Source organism: Dreissena polymorpha, chromosome 12 (assembly GCF_020536995.1).
Source record: "Dreissena polymorpha isolate Duluth1 chromosome 12, UMN_Dpol_1.0, whole genome shotgun sequence".
NCBI classification, from domain to species: Eukaryota; Metazoa; Mollusca; class Bivalvia; order Myida; family Dreissenidae; genus Dreissena; species Dreissena polymorpha.
Window position 1 is genome coordinate 6530156 of NC_068366.1, and position 16105 is coordinate 6546260.

The window sequence follows — 16105 nt, forward strand, 5'->3', positions numbered from 1 at the left end:
TTGTTCAACTCTACATATCTGGTAGAGGTTCGTCTACATAGGCGGTGAAGATATACAACAACAACAACATGGCCGCAAAAAAACTGTTATTGTTTTCGTCAAATAAATCACTTTCAGTAGCCTAAAACAGCTTTTTGTACATAATTAACAGATCAGGAAAACACTCATACTTCCTTTGTAATGTGTATATAAAAGAAAACCCACTTAAGCCCAAGTCTCACTTTGCCGGCAGAGCCCAGGTCCATCCCGGTTTGCTAACGCCGGTCTACCGGCGAGGACCGGGAGGATTCGTAGAAATTTTTTAAAGCAGTCACACTATTCCCCGGTGCCGCCCCGGTTGAAGCCGGTCAACAGCCCGGCAGAGTCCCGGTCAACCCGGACTGGCTACGGTTTATCCCGGTGAAGCCCCGGTAGAGCCCCGGTTGTCGCCGGTAATGCCCCGGTGAAAGCCAGCAGCGTCTCGGCATATACCCGGTTGTCGCTGGTAGTGCCCCGGTTGAGCCCCGGTGAAAGCCGACAGAGCCCCGGTATACCGTAACATCGCCGGCACTCACCGTGTCTATACCGGCATCAGACCCCGGCAGAGCTACTGCAACGCCCCGGTTTTACCCCGGTCGTCGCCGGTAATGCCCCGACGGTGCCCCGGTGAATGTCGGTGGCGTTCCTGCAGAGCTCCTGTTTTCTTATATACCGTAGCTATACCGGGATTCTAACGGCATTCACCGGGGCGTTACCGTTGCTCTGCCGGGGTCTGTATGGGCTCCAGTGGATCTACTGTGCCGTCCCGGTTGTTCCCGTTGCCGTCCCGGTTGTTCCCGGTGCTGCGCCGGTCGTTGCCGGTCCTTCCCGGTGACTCCCGGTTCATCCCGGAGTTATTAAACATGTTAATACTTTCCCGGTGGAGCCTCGGTTTTCCCCGGTTCATCCCGGTCGTTTCCGATGGAGCCCCGGTTCATCCCGGTAGAGCCCCGGTTCATCCCGGTAGATCCCGGATCACGCAAAGGGGCTCCGCCGGCATCATAGTGAGACTGGGCCTTTACCCTGATGAAGAACGGTGTACAGATTGTGTACGTTGTCTCAAGTAGAACGTTTCGCGCTCGATTTGCGCGCTCGATATGCGCAGTGAAATATCATATCCGGTAACTGCGTATATTTTCGAGAATGATCATAAATATTTGTTGTAGTTTTTTTCATTTTCTTTTTTCTTGAATGTCTTGTTAACGCAAAATAAAATAACAATATCTTAAAATATGTTTACCAAATACCAAATGTAATGTCTTCAAAAAATGTATCAGAAAAAAAGTATTCTTACAGTCTCCGTAGACACTCGTATCTTTTCGGCCTAGACCGTCAAGTGAGGAACTTATTCTCGCATGAATAAGCACACAATAATAAAAACTATATCGTAGCCAATGCTTAGCAATTTTGCTTCAATTATATTTTTTACACGTTTGACGACAGTCATGTTATATAGTGATGTTCTGTATTTACAAGGCGGGTTATTGAGATCTGCGAAGAACTTTTTTGATTGCGCATAAATTACCGCCAAGTGGGAAATCGGACTTTTGGGAATTCATTCATTCATGGGTTTGGGCAGCCAGTCAATTCTGACTGTCTCAGAAATTTGAATCATTGCTATTGCCTTAGGGCTACGCCCCAGGCCAAAAAACGTGAAACACAGCAGAAAATGCAAAAAAAAACCATACAAACAAACTGACTTGGAGATGCTTGTCAACCAAGAATTTAGTTTGCCTATCATGTTTACATTTACAGTGGTAAATAATAGATTTACTTCAAATTCTTGGAAACAATCAAACAGCATGGAAAAATAGAAGGCGGGATGATTTGTATTTTCCTCTTGTTTATTAACATTAGCGCTATTTATGTACATATGTATTTATATATCCCCATTGAATAAAGATCATTATATAAGTTTGCTGACGTCTGTTTAGTTTCCTTTTGGCCAAGAAGTTCAATCAGGGAGCGGGGGTCTTCAACGAATATAACAAATGCCTTATAAAGGCCTCTCCCAATGAATTTGTTTTTGGAAATCAGACAGTTTATCCTATCATCAAAACTTACATCAGCTTATTCATATCCCAAATCAGTAATTTAAGTCATCATTATTCCAAAACATATCAATAGACTAGGGCCTCATGCTTATGAGAATAAACGAAAATCCTGATGACTATTCTCTAAAAAAAACAACAAAAAAAACACACATTATTCTTGGTGAAAGTTTCGACAATTTTTCCTCCATGTCCACAAGTTACAAGTTGAGAACGACACATTTGAGGCAATTGGTTCCTTATGCTGCATATCAGACACCGTAACGGCTTCCATCAAACTGGAGAAGAAAGGCTACGCCATTAAAGAAGCCATCCCTGTGTGGGCGGAAATCAAAAATCTCAGTACGGTACGAATGTGCTCGACTCAAGTCCCTTTAATTCAAGTATCTTGTTGTTGTTGTTGTAATTAAGCAGTCTATTGTAAAAACTGGGCTCATCAAATGTGCGTATAGTGTCGTCCCAGATTAGTATGTGAAGTCCGCGAACGTTAATCAAGGATGACACTTTCCGCTTTTATAGTTTTTCGTTTAAAATAAGTATATACTTAGCGAAAATCGTGTTAAAGCAGAAAGTGTGGACCCTAATTAGCCTGTATGGACTGCTAATCTGGGACGACATTTAACGCACATGCTTGAAGCCCAGTGTGTCCAGAACAAGGGCAAATTGTGCAGGGTTTAAATATTTAATGAGTTTTAAGATCCACTTGTTGATCGTGAACTTTGATATGAAATTACCTGGCATACCTGGTTTATCTTTTATTATGTTTCGTGTTATCTTATTTCGATGTCAATTAATTGTTTTAATGGGAGTTTAAGCATTTAAAACAACTCATATTTCTTGCTTACGAACACAAATTAAGGCGTAATTAAAGGAACAGATGAGGACAAACTGGCTGCACTCTTAATCGGAGTAAAACTGGGGGCTGTAAAATGAACAAATAGTGCTTGCTTAAAAAATTGAAACAATTTTATTTCGGGGTTGAAATATAAGGGAATTAATAGTCGGTACAAAACAAATGTAAAGCTCAGTTTAAAACATGTTTATGTTATGATCTTACTGTAAATTAATAATGTTCTTTAAGTAGCCATCTCTGTCTCAGGGAGTAAAAACAGTCACTTTCTGTATCTACTAACTTATCCATGAAACATGTTTATGGGTATGATTTATTCTTCATCAGGAATCAATAAATAAAGTATATTATAAAAGTCTAAACATTTTTTATATATACTTAATGATATCCAAGCAACGTATATACCTTGTTATGTGTAATCTCGATTGGAAAATGTCATGCTTAGCCGTGCAAATGGAAACAAAGCTGCAGTTTTAACTTATTTCTTTGGTTTTTATGTGTGATTTGAAAGAAGATTTTCTGAAGTATTACTCTTTTGTAAGGTTTCGGTTATATAAAGTAAAATAACCCAAAGGGAAACATATCCTTATATCACAATTATGTTGCTAGTTTCAACTACAAGAAGCTGAAGCATATTTTATCTATATCTATGATGAAGCCATGTGCAGAGTCGTTACTTCATGTTGTATGGAACCACAGTTTACATTATTATCGATATGTTACATTATTTTCTTTTGTGGGTGTTCTGAATTGGCCATTGATGCAGTGTTTAAAACATGTTGCTGTTTAATGCTTAGAATTACGTCGTCTAGACACTACTGATTAATTATAAAGCTATAGAGGAAAAGCTTTGGTAACTTTTATTTATTCCCCTCTTTGAAGAAGCAGGCAGTATTGCTTTGCATTCGTCAATTGGTCTATGGGCCGATCAGTAAGTAGGTGTGTCAGATCATAGACCTTTCATTTCTGCACATTGTCTAGGGAACGCTTTGCACTTTCCTCCCAAATGTGAAAGAAATCAAACTGGATATGCTAAACAACATACCTTTAAATCCATTAAATAGTCATTATATGTCGTAATGGTTATACAATAATTCGATCTAATCCATATACAAAAGATGACACAGCTATAACTTCTTACAGAAATGAAAGAGCGCTGACTTATACATGTACGGGTAGTTGCTAAATGATGTGCAATTTATTGCTGATGCAGAAGAATGTGTACAAGCATCGTTTGACGCAATGTTTGTAATCCATTTTAAAAGTTATTTTTTTATATAACAACATGGGGTTATATGAGTATTTGTTTTGTTTAATCCAATGTCTTAAACTGTCTGAATATAAAGTAAGGCATCGTCCAGAAGATGAGAGAGGCAAGATTTCAGAGCTTGTGAACAAACGCACACTAAAATGCAGTTTATCACATGCTTAACTTAGTTCCCAGTGTAAGTAAACCTTTAGAAATATTATTGTCGCAAATTAAAGGAATGTTTAATGTTCATGAGTATTATTATCTTTAAGTATTTTATGTTCACGATATCGATAAAATGTCAGTGGAAAAAGTAGAAGTAAAACAATTGTAATTAACACAATGAGCATGAAAAACGGCTATTCGCATGTTCTATATTGATTCTGTTAATTTATAATAGAAGTGCGACAATGTTGTTGGCATGCATTAAATTCCTACTACTGTCTTGTTCCAAAAAATAATGTAATGCCCCAGTCATCTTATGATTTCGAGAGGCATGTCGACATTAGTCTTTGTGTGTGTCCCTTCTTATCTCTTTATGTACAAGATAAACATCAATGACAGATTCTTTTTTAAATATAACATATTTCCAACAAAGCTTTGATGTTTGCATAGCTGTCTCCTTGAAAACTACACTCAGAACACAGGCATGTAACCTGGCCTCTTTTAAACATCGACATTCAATTACTATAAGCATATCCAAATTATTGGGTAAACCCAAATGACATGTTTCGTCTACCACTTGCTAAGGAAGCTTCGATTCTTGCGTGAATGTTATCTATGAACACTATCAACACTCCCACCTCACCTGACCTTATTTTGACCTTAAAATTGACCTGCAATTTGACTTACATTCTAATTTCTAGATTAACCCATGAGGACGCTTTTCGTCGAACATCAATAATCCACTCTTAAACGATTTGTTACTTGCATGGACGTGTCTATGAGCACTTTCAACATCAAACGACCTTATGTTGACGTTGACATTTACCTACTTTTGGACTTATTCAAAATGTCCAAATTATTGATTAATCCATAATGATGTGTTTCGTCATACATAAATACTGCTTGCTTAAAACTTTGATTTGTGCATAAATGTTATCTATGAACACTCTGACCTGACCCCATTTCCAATTTGACATTGACCTTCCTTTGGACCTATTCAAGATCAAATTCTTAGTCAACCCAAATTGACAGTTCGAGTAGCATAATACTTATACCAAAGAATGCTTGATTTTTGTGTATTTTTTCCAACAGATTTTATGTCAGTACTGCATAGACGTACATATAACGTGCTGGACTAGTACAATAATATAATGCAATCATAGATGTAAGCTGCATACGCTTCATATATAAATTATCTAAATAATAAAAGTAAATTTCAAATATAACTTCAGTTGCTTGTAATTCTTAGTTGAAAAAAAAAACAATAATGCGAATTAATAAAAAGACACTTAAACAATAAAAAAACAATAAGAAGGCATTTCCACCATACAATTTTGATAATGTGCACTAACAGATGAAAAAGGCACATAAATAAATATTTATTTTAGTAATGGTACGGTTTAAATAGTATTTGTAACAAGTTGTTAAGACTACAACAATAAGAGAAGAAAAAAATACATATATTACAAATAAAGTAATATATACAATACATCTCAATGGAATTGTTATAGGTTGCAACAAGTAAGTACAACCATCAAATTTGAATATTCATTTGTTAGACAATAGTACTGAACAATTCCATTTCCAGGGCGAAGGATAATTGTTTTAATTTATATTTTTCTTAAGTTATCATATTCATACTTAATGTTTTTATTGGCTCCTGCTATGATGCTTTTATTTATTTTGCACGTGTAGACGAATAGCTTCATACACAAAATAAAATTATTAATTGCTTTAGCAGAGATGTTACATATGCAATGGGAGAAATTGTCATATTCAGGAAAGGGATACTTGTCTTGGTGACATTTCATCAATAATTGCTATAGATAGTTAACATTCCCAAAATAAATGTTTTTAATTATCCAAACTTTGTTTGCGAAAAGAACATAATGGATCATAGGTTATCTTCATTTAATTAAAAATACAATTTGTTTAACAATGTCCTTTGAATTATTCTGGATTGGAACCATTGAACCCTTACTTGATTGGTTATGAAAACGGGTAGCTCAAAAATGCAACTCCAGTTTGCCATTTATAATGGCAATGAGTTTTGTTCCCTATTTTGCTTTTTCTTATGAATGTTCATGATTTTTATGTGGAATGCTGTTTAGTCTTTTTTCTCCAGATTCTTTCTTCAGTATAAGTTGTAATAATGGGGGCAAAAAGGGTTTGATAATTTGTTGGGTTGGCCAACACATACAATATGTTTTCATTAATGTTTCTATTGCTCTTGTCAACCCTGTATAATGAAGGAAATGTATGTTCAAGTTGTACATTTTATTTAATTCATCAACATAAATAATGGGTCCACTTTTAATCACCTATACAATGAATTCCAACAAACCATGACGTGAAGAAAAAACTAATATTTCTTTTCAATATATTTGTATGCTAAAAAAGTGAATAATAAATTAACTTTCAGTGTTTACTTATCATTAAACAAAATAAAGATAGAGGTTTTTTAAAACATCTACCAAAAAAGTGTTTGAAATTCTGTCCGATATATTTAGAGCAGAATGATAGCTAAAATTTAACATTTTATATACGTACCAAAATTAATTGTTCTGATAACTTTCCAATTTGCCCTAATAATTGTTTGGTATCCATGTAAGTTTCAATGTAGGAGTGAATGCATCAACGTTAATCATTTTGAAACACCCATCACTATATTCCTTTACTAGTTTTGAAAACTTTATTTTACTATGCCCGTCCCAAATACAACACAGAATATAAGAATTTTAAATGGTATTGGATTGATTTGGCAATGAAATGAACAAGGGACTGAATAATGACACAAAAAGTGTTTTCAATAAAACAATCTTTCCTATTTGTGTTAGACTCCTTCTTCTCCAATCGGTCAGAATATTTCCAATTTAAGCGATGTTCTCATCGTAATGTATTTAGACCCTTTTTGACAGGTCAACATGGAAATTTATTCCGAGTATCTTAAAGCTGTATTGCATCCAATTTAATTTACATTTTGTTTTAATGGTGTAAGAACTATATTAGCGCTTGCCAATCCTTACAAATATTTTATCATAAGTTTACATTAAGACCTGAAATATTTGCAAACTTCTGGTGGCATGTTTTCCGTAGAGTGTATTGGGAAATTTCGTTAACTCTAGCTGCACACAAAAGTTATGTTCCTTGAGGTCTCAAGTGAGCAACATATTAAAATCTTTGATCCTCTCGCATAATTGTATAATTGACATTACTGTTTTAATTTCTAAGTGGTATATTGTATTTTTTCTGTTTTGTGTGTTTTTTTATATATATTATTATATTAATCATATTGCCCTCGATTGCAATTTTCAAATGAGTGCTTGCCGTTTTAAAATGTACTGAAATTGTTCTTAAAGTAACACAAACTCAGAGTAATTGTTCTCTTTATATATATGTTGTCGCTGTAGATATATAATATTTTATGCACACATAAAAGATTTTATGTCATTGTACGATTTCTTAATTGTTGAACATTATATTGGTTCAAGCCTTATATTTAATTACTTGTGTATAACCTCAGGGTGGGGTCACATGGGCTCTTTTGACCAATCAAATTCAGTGTTGGCCATTGTGGCCCTTTGTATCCTTTTAGACTAACGAGGAATCCAATATGGTCGAAATTAACAATTACGCTCTTAGGCGATACTTCCAAGGATTAATTTTAATAGGATATGATGCCGTTTCATTCCGTTTATGTGAAGGATTATCTCTCGTTGTACGAAGACTTACACCAATGGTGTTATCCCGTGTGATACTAAGTTTAAAGGGCAGTTGAACGAGTACACATGCTTATCACTATCAGTGCCGTGTGCAGAAAACTTTGCGACGTATACGCAGTCTACCGTGAAAGGTTTCCAAGATGGCGGCGCCCACAGCGTAATTAGCGCATATCGCCAGTCACTTTTTTTATGCTGATCAGCTACACAGTTGTCGCTGCCCTGTATCAGTCATACTGATTCAGTTCAGATAAGTATTCAAATATCGTGTTAACATTTGTGCCTGACTTTAAGTTCTGGCTGTTTAAATTATTATTTTTTCTGCCTTTTTAAGAATGATGATCAACTCGGGTCAGCTCTATATATCTTGTATATTTATTATTGTCTTATTTAATTTAAAGTTCAGCCTGGGCTTATACTTTATGAATATTTACGACACATTTGTATTGTCAGTTTAGCTGGGTTTCCCACTGTCACATTAACAGATGTCTTCACGTTTTTATGAAATAAACAATGAAACACCCTTTCATTTTAGTCTATATTACCATACCTCATTTATATGGTCAACTTGTGTATTTTAAAATTCTTGTGATGTGTTTTGTTGTGCTATTGTTGTTCATGTTTTCATTATGGCAATTATTTGGTCGTTATATTTTCATTAACATATCCTTGTTAAGTCTGTAACTACTAAAAACTATAAGTAATTTTAATATTCTTAAAAGCTTCATATTCATATATATATATATATATATATATATATATATATATATATATATATATATATATATATATATATATATATATATATATCTTATTTGTATGTGGTGTGGTGTGTCTTATAGTCACAATGTAATTTTAACCTTCAAGTTTTGTCTTGTAGTCACATCTGGTCAGTCTATTTGTGCCTTGTAGTCACAATAGTTCACATAAGGTTATACCCAAGGAGTGTCCGTAAAGGTGACCGGTAGCTGCAGAATCCCCCAGCCCGAGCCAGAGAACAGAAATATCCTTTCACGTATCCTTCAGTTAATGAAAAAGCGTGTCTTTATGATGCCAAAACCTTGCTGAAGTTTCTTTCTACATTTTTATTTATCAAACTATTTTCCATTATTATACTTTCATTAATGCTTCATAAGTGTAATATCTATCAATTTTAATTTTTTTATATCAATTTTATGTACAGGTATATGTTTTGTAAACACATTTTGATTTATATAATTATATACATAGGTGTTTCATCAAATAAGCAAGTTTCAGGTTTCAAGTATTTGTGTATGTGCTCATTATAAGCAAGACATATGTATTTGTATCTATCTAAAACACACTCTAGTGTTATTGTCACTAAAAGCCATGCTCGCTATTTAATATACTATCATTTACCGGTATGTGTCTTTATGTACTTAAGTCATGAACAATGTGATTCATATTCACAATCTTGAACTCGTGGGTTATATACTGTATGAGTTATAAAAAAGCGGCTCTTCTTAACATTTGATTATGTTTTCGACTCACAGTATATTTTACAATAGGATTTTGGAGACAATTATTTATAATCTCTTTAGCTATATTAATGTAATTTTTGTTATCTGTCATTATATTTTCAAGATTATACCAAGTTTAAATCATTTTAATCATCTGTTCGGTATGCTGCTGGTTTTATAATATATGCACGCTGTTAGTTATCATTTCAGGCCATGCCTACCTCTCAACACCGCAATACAAAGGACCTGTCCGCTGGCTGGCACTTCCTGTACAAGTACTACAAAGGGGCGATAAGGCACGTTCCCAGCCCTTCCTTTGAACACTACATTAACCTGCCTACCTCTCAACACCCCAATACAGAGGACCTGTCCGCTGGCTGGCACTTCCTGTACAAGTACTACAATGGGACGATAAGGCACGTTTTCAGCCCTTCCTATCGAACACTACATTAAACCACGAAGGACCAGAACGAACAATTACGGCTAGAAACAGGAAGACTTCACTCTTCAGAACATTGTGTTTTATCTAGTGATCTTCAGTTTTTTAGTTTTATATGTCATACTTATACATTTTTAATGTTATGTCCGATTATAGTTATCAGCTCAGGCTGATACTAATGGTTTAGTTCTCTCCGAAGTAAGTATGTATTTGCCTGATTAAAATTTTTTCAGTTTAGACTGATATTGATTTTATAGTTCTCTACGAAGGAACTATTTTTTTGCAGGCCTTGATTATATTTTTCAATATTCGGCCTGATTTTGCTTATACCGTTCAGGCTGATATTGTTGTTATAGTTCTCTACGCAGGAACTATGTTTATGAAGGCCTTGCTTATTCATTTTTCAATATTTGGCCTGATTTTGCTTATACCGTTCAGGCTGATATTGTTATTATAGTTCTCTACGCAGAACTATGTTTATGCAGGCCTTGCTTATTTATTTTTCAATATTTGGCCTGATTTTGCTTATACCGTTCAGGCTGATATTGTTATTATAGTTCTCTACGCAGAACAATATTATAGTTCTCTACGCAGAACTATGTTTATGCCGGCCTTGCTTTTATATTTTCCATTATTCAGCCTGATTTTAGTTATACCGTTCAGGCTGATATGGATGTTATAGTTCTCTACGCAGAACTATTTTTATGCAGGCCTTGCTTATTATTATTTTCCAATATTCAGCCTGAGTTTAGTTGGACCATTCAGGCCGATATTGATATTTTAGTTCTCTACGCAGAACTATGTTTATGCAGGCCTTGCTTATTATTATTTTCCAATATTCAGCCTGATTTTAGTTGGACTGTTCAGGCCGATATTGATATCTTAGTTCTCTACGAAGGAACTATGTTTATGCAGGCTTTGCTTATTATATTTTACAATATTCAGCCTGATTTTAGTTGGACCGTTCAGGCCGATATTGAGATTTTAGTTCTCTACGAAGGAACTATATTTATTCAGGCTGTGCATATATTTTTCTATATTCAAACTGATTTTCAGTATTCCATTCAGGCTGATATTGATGTTATGGTTCTCTACGAAGGAACTATGTTTTATGCAACCCTTGCTTATATTTTTCAGTATTCTTCCTGATTTTAGTTATTCCGTTCAGGATGATATTGAGGTTATAGTTCTCTACGAAGGAACTATGTTTTATGCAACCTTTGCTTATATTTTTCAGTATTCTTCCTGATTTTAGTTATTCCGTTCAGGACGATATTGAGGTTATAGTTCTCTACAAAGGAACTAAATTTATGCATGATTTTAGTTCTTCAGTTCAGTCCATGCTTATATTTTTCAATATTCTGCAGGATTTAAGTTATTCAGTCTAGGCTGATATTGATACTATAGTTGTCTTCGAAGGAGCTATTTTACCTAAGTTGGGTACCAGATCAGGTCATGAATGTACTTACATGTTCTGCCGATTCAGATATCTGGACATGCCATGCATATATTTATCTTTTAATTTCTGCCCAGTCAGGCATCGTTGGGGTTTACACTACCCCTCTAACTAAACTTATTTCTATTTCTTATGACCAAAGTTTTTAACTTATTTTCCCTGTTTTTCTTATTGGTATGTGCCAATTTTACCGTATATGCCAATCTTAACGGGTAGTTATTCTAACAGTTCTAGTGTCAACACATCTTTCCCATTATAAACCTGTGTGTTGGCGTATTATACGAATAAAATTGCCTTCTGCCCGATAATCTTCAGCTCCCAAAAGATGCTTCTGGGTCTAAGATTTTGAAGCTACTGTTGGGCATATTAGTTTTTCATATCTCTGAGTTAAAGGGAATGTCGCCCCACAGGGATCTGCCACATCCCTATGTAAATAATCATGCTCCACTAAGTCACACCAAATAAGATCAATACGTTTCCTAGGTTTTGTCCTCGAAAGCCATTACATATATATTTTCCATCATAATCCATTACCCTTTTTACTTTGCTTACTCATAAGCGATAATCGTTAGCCCAGTTCTTTCACGTTTTAAATCACGGGCTTGTTACCCGAGCTGTTCCATATGGTTATTCCCACAGATATTCCTCTGGATTATTGGTATTTGTTGTATATGTCTCTTTAACTGTCTGCCAGTTTACATCTGCAGCCCAATTGTTTATTAAATTTTGATTGGTCGCTCTTTTTCAAGTACATTCCGAATCTTACTTTTGTCAAGGTTTTTCATATTATGTATATATGTTAACTGACAGTTTATTGTTCTAATGGTCTTTTACTCATTTACTGGTACATGTACTTCATGCCAATGCTGGTTGTCTGTCGGTTCCAAACCACAGCTCCATAGTTGTACTACACAGTACATTATTGCTTTCCCTGTTTATGTGTTACAATTATTAATTTGCTTTTGTTGTGTTGCTTGACTGTTTATGTTTAACCAACAGTTTAACCCCGCAGGTAACCTTTTACCTATTACCAAGGTCTGTTATCAAGGCAATGTTTGTCTTTTTTATCTCATTGTCTGATAGTTTAAGAATGCAGTTCCATTGTTTTACTATATGATTGCTTACTCCTGTATGGGTACATATTTTTACTTTTGTTGTTCTGCTGTACAATCTATGTTTACCTGATAGGTAAAGGGTGCAGATTGTATTTAAAATTTTACCAATACCCTTTATTCAAGCCAATATGTGTTAAATACTTTTCATATGTTGTCTGATGGTTAAGGGCAGCCCCTACATTGTTTTACACTGGGTTCATGATATCATACTACTTAACCACTACATTTTAATATTTTGCTTCGTCAGGTTCTTGAACATTTAAGGTTAATCTTATAGTTTAAAGCTGCACATTCATTTTCACCTCTTAACAGGTACCTGTACTTAGTCTTAATTCCAAAATCTGTTGTATACATCTGTTTGGTCATCTTGTTGGTTTAAGGCCGCAGCTCCATTGTATAACATATTATTGTTTACTTTCTTATCGATACAGGTAATTTTTCACCTATAACAAAGGCCTGTAATTAGGGCCATATCTGTTGTATATATCTCCTATGCATGATGGTTTAGGGCCACAGATCCATTGTTTTCCTATATTATTGCCTACTTTTTACCGTTACATCTTTTTTATATTTATTTTCGTTGCTTTGCTTTACAATTTATGTTAACCTGACAGTTTAAGGCTGCAGGTAATTTTTCATTTATTAATAAGGCTGCTGTTTAAGGCAAGTATCTGTTGCTTATATCTCCTATGTTGTCTGGCGGTTTAGTGCTCGGATCGGGGATTATACTATATTATTGATTGCCTACTCTTTTACCGGTACGTTGTCTTATTTTATGGTGTGTTGCTTTGCCGTACAATTTATGTTTACCTGACAGTTTTAGGCTGCAAGCAAACGTTTCACCTTTTAACAAGGCTGTTTATTAAAGCCATTATTTGTTGGATATATCCCCTATGTTGTATGACAGTTTAAGGCCGCAGATACATGTTTTTGTTTTTTCTTCATGATTGCTTACTCCTTTAAGTGGGCATCTTCTTACTTTACTTTTGTTGTTTTGCTGTAAAAGTTACGTTTCCCTGACAGTTAAAGGCTGCAGGTAGTCTTTCACCAGTTTTACTAGCGCTTTTACTGTATACAAATATTGGTTGTTTTATGTCTGACTGGTTAAGGTCGCAGCTCCAATTATTTACATATAGGTCTAAGTCAATTTTGTTGACAATAAGGTTAAGCAGTTCTTATTAACACTGCTTTTTTCTGGCAGTGTTTTTCTTATGGAGCATACACATATAATTAAGTTATGCTTATTCTAGTGATCGTTGAACACCAATCCTATTGTTTTCAATTAATTTACTTCACTAGGTTTTATAATTTGTAATTAATTAGCAGATGGATGATTTAAGCCTAGCTTATAATGCTTATTTGTCCTTAATTTTCACATATCTGACCTTAATCGTAAGGCTACGTTTATATTCATTCAGGGGCAACTACCCCCTTTTCGAATTGCGGTCCTCTCCCGTACTTCATGGGCGGCGGGGTTCCCGTTCCGGTCCCCTTTGTGGCGTGTTTTTACCACCCATTATGCCTTTCTGGAAAGAATCTGTTCTATTTTTATCTTTTTTATGGCATTTTATAATAAATGCCCGTTTTCAATCAACAATATTGTGTTTGTTCTTTCCTTCAAGTCATACGAGTCCGTCCGGTCTATGACCTTTTCATTACCACCGAGGACAATACATAAATAATATTTTATGCACACATAAAAGATTTTATGTCATTGTACGATTTCTTAATTGTTGAACATTATATTGGTTCAAGCCTTATATTTAATTACTTGTGTATAACCTCAGGGTGGGGTCACATGGGCTCTTTTGACCAATCAAATTCAGTGTTGGCCATTGTGGCCCTTTGTATCCTTTTAGACTAACGAGGAATCCAATATGGTCGAAATTAACAACCCACCTCCACCCCTTCTCCGCCATAAGGTTTTGACTCCCGTACTATGTATGTTTTTACCTGTGTGTAAAACACATTTGTTTCTTATTTTACTGTTATACGCATCAAATATTTTTCTTTTATACTTATTTTGGGCGTGTTTTTCCCGCCGTCATCACATTCAAATTCATGTTTTTGTATGTGTATATACGCGTGGCGTGTTTTTACCACCCATTATGCCTTTCTGGAAAGAATCTGTTCTATTTTTATCTTTTTTATGGCATTTTTTACCACCCATTATGCCTTTCTGGAAAGAATCTGTTCTGTGTTTTTACCACCCATTATGCCTTTCTGGAAAGAATCTGTTCTATTTTTATCTTTTTTATGGCATTTTATAATAAATGCCCGTTTTCAATCAACAATATTGTGTTTGTTCTTTCCTTCAAGTCATACGAGTCCGTCCGGTCTATGACCTTTTCATTACCACCGAGGACAATACATAAAAGTAGAATATTCCATTATGTCGTGTAGTTTCATATAGGACTTGTTTGAAATTATACAATGTGAATTGCAATTGATTGTAATATTATTACTTCTTAACTAAGGTTCTTTTACAGTTATAAACATGCGATAATAAAACATTTGTAGTTTTAGCAAATGTATTTTGTGCATGATTATAACTTTTGAGAGTTTATATCAGTCAACATGAATAACATATCGATATGTTTGTTGAACATGTTAAATTTCATGTGTATATAAGGTCTGCATTTTACAGTAACAATTACACAGTTCAAATATAAATCAACGCACAAAATATGTTACAGGTATATATTGCTTTTATGCCTTAAATGGGCAGTTGCATGCTCTGATTGCACGTCTGTCCGTCAGGAATTCTGTCCGAAAATTCCTGTCTCAACCATTCATTTTATAAATGTTAAGTGGATTCGGTGCATGCGACAACTGGGGTGCAATCTCAAAGGTAAGGGTCAGTACTGTGACACTTTCACTCGTGTTTATTCATGTGCAATGTATCTTTTATATTTGAATTTAATCCCCCGAATGTATTAAGCACAGCATTATGATGTTTCGTTAGTAAAGGTAAGTAACCATTTAATTAAAAACTTGCGGCTATTGCAGTTGTCTCCCATGTTCATATCATTCTTGAACGCATCGGGAAAACCCACGTCTTTCAAAGTTTCTGACGCACGCCCTTGATCAAAACCGCAGTCACAACTTGGGTCGCGTCAATATTTGCGACAACTTGTCGTAGACGGGTGTTGTCCTCGATAGCAGAGTCGTTGCGTCTATTAACCATGACACGATCTACAAGTGGACACCATACGTTTATTGGTGCGAATTCGTTTGTAAAGAGCATGCACAGTACACTAACGAAGGCCATACGAATGCTCTTGCTTTGCATATACTGTTCCTTTGTGCTGAAACTAAACAGCAATACAACTGAACAACTGGTATCTCAAATTTATTGTCAGTTTCACTGTGATCACCAGGTTCTTCGTCTTGTGGATTAATAACTGTCATTCTGTGCACTATTTTGCGTTTCTATACGTTGATGAAATTTGTCTCACAAGCTCATTATTTCAGATTTCAATAACTGATACAATGGGTAAAATTTGGAAATGTTTACAATATATATATATATATATATATATATATATATATATATATATAT

General features: G+C 35.0%; 1 long non-coding RNA gene across 1 annotated transcript; it reads left to right on the forward strand.

Moving 5' to 3' along the window:
• The first annotated feature begins 7745 nt into the window (after positions 1 to 7745).
• On the forward strand, positions 7746 to 14140 carry LOC127852931 (uncharacterized). Its single transcript, XR_008036370.1, has 2 exons — positions 7746 to 9077; positions 9744 to 14140. It is a non-coding gene; the product is annotated as an uncharacterized LOC127852931 (long non-coding RNA).
• Positions 14141 to 16105: the final 1965 nt, after the last annotated feature.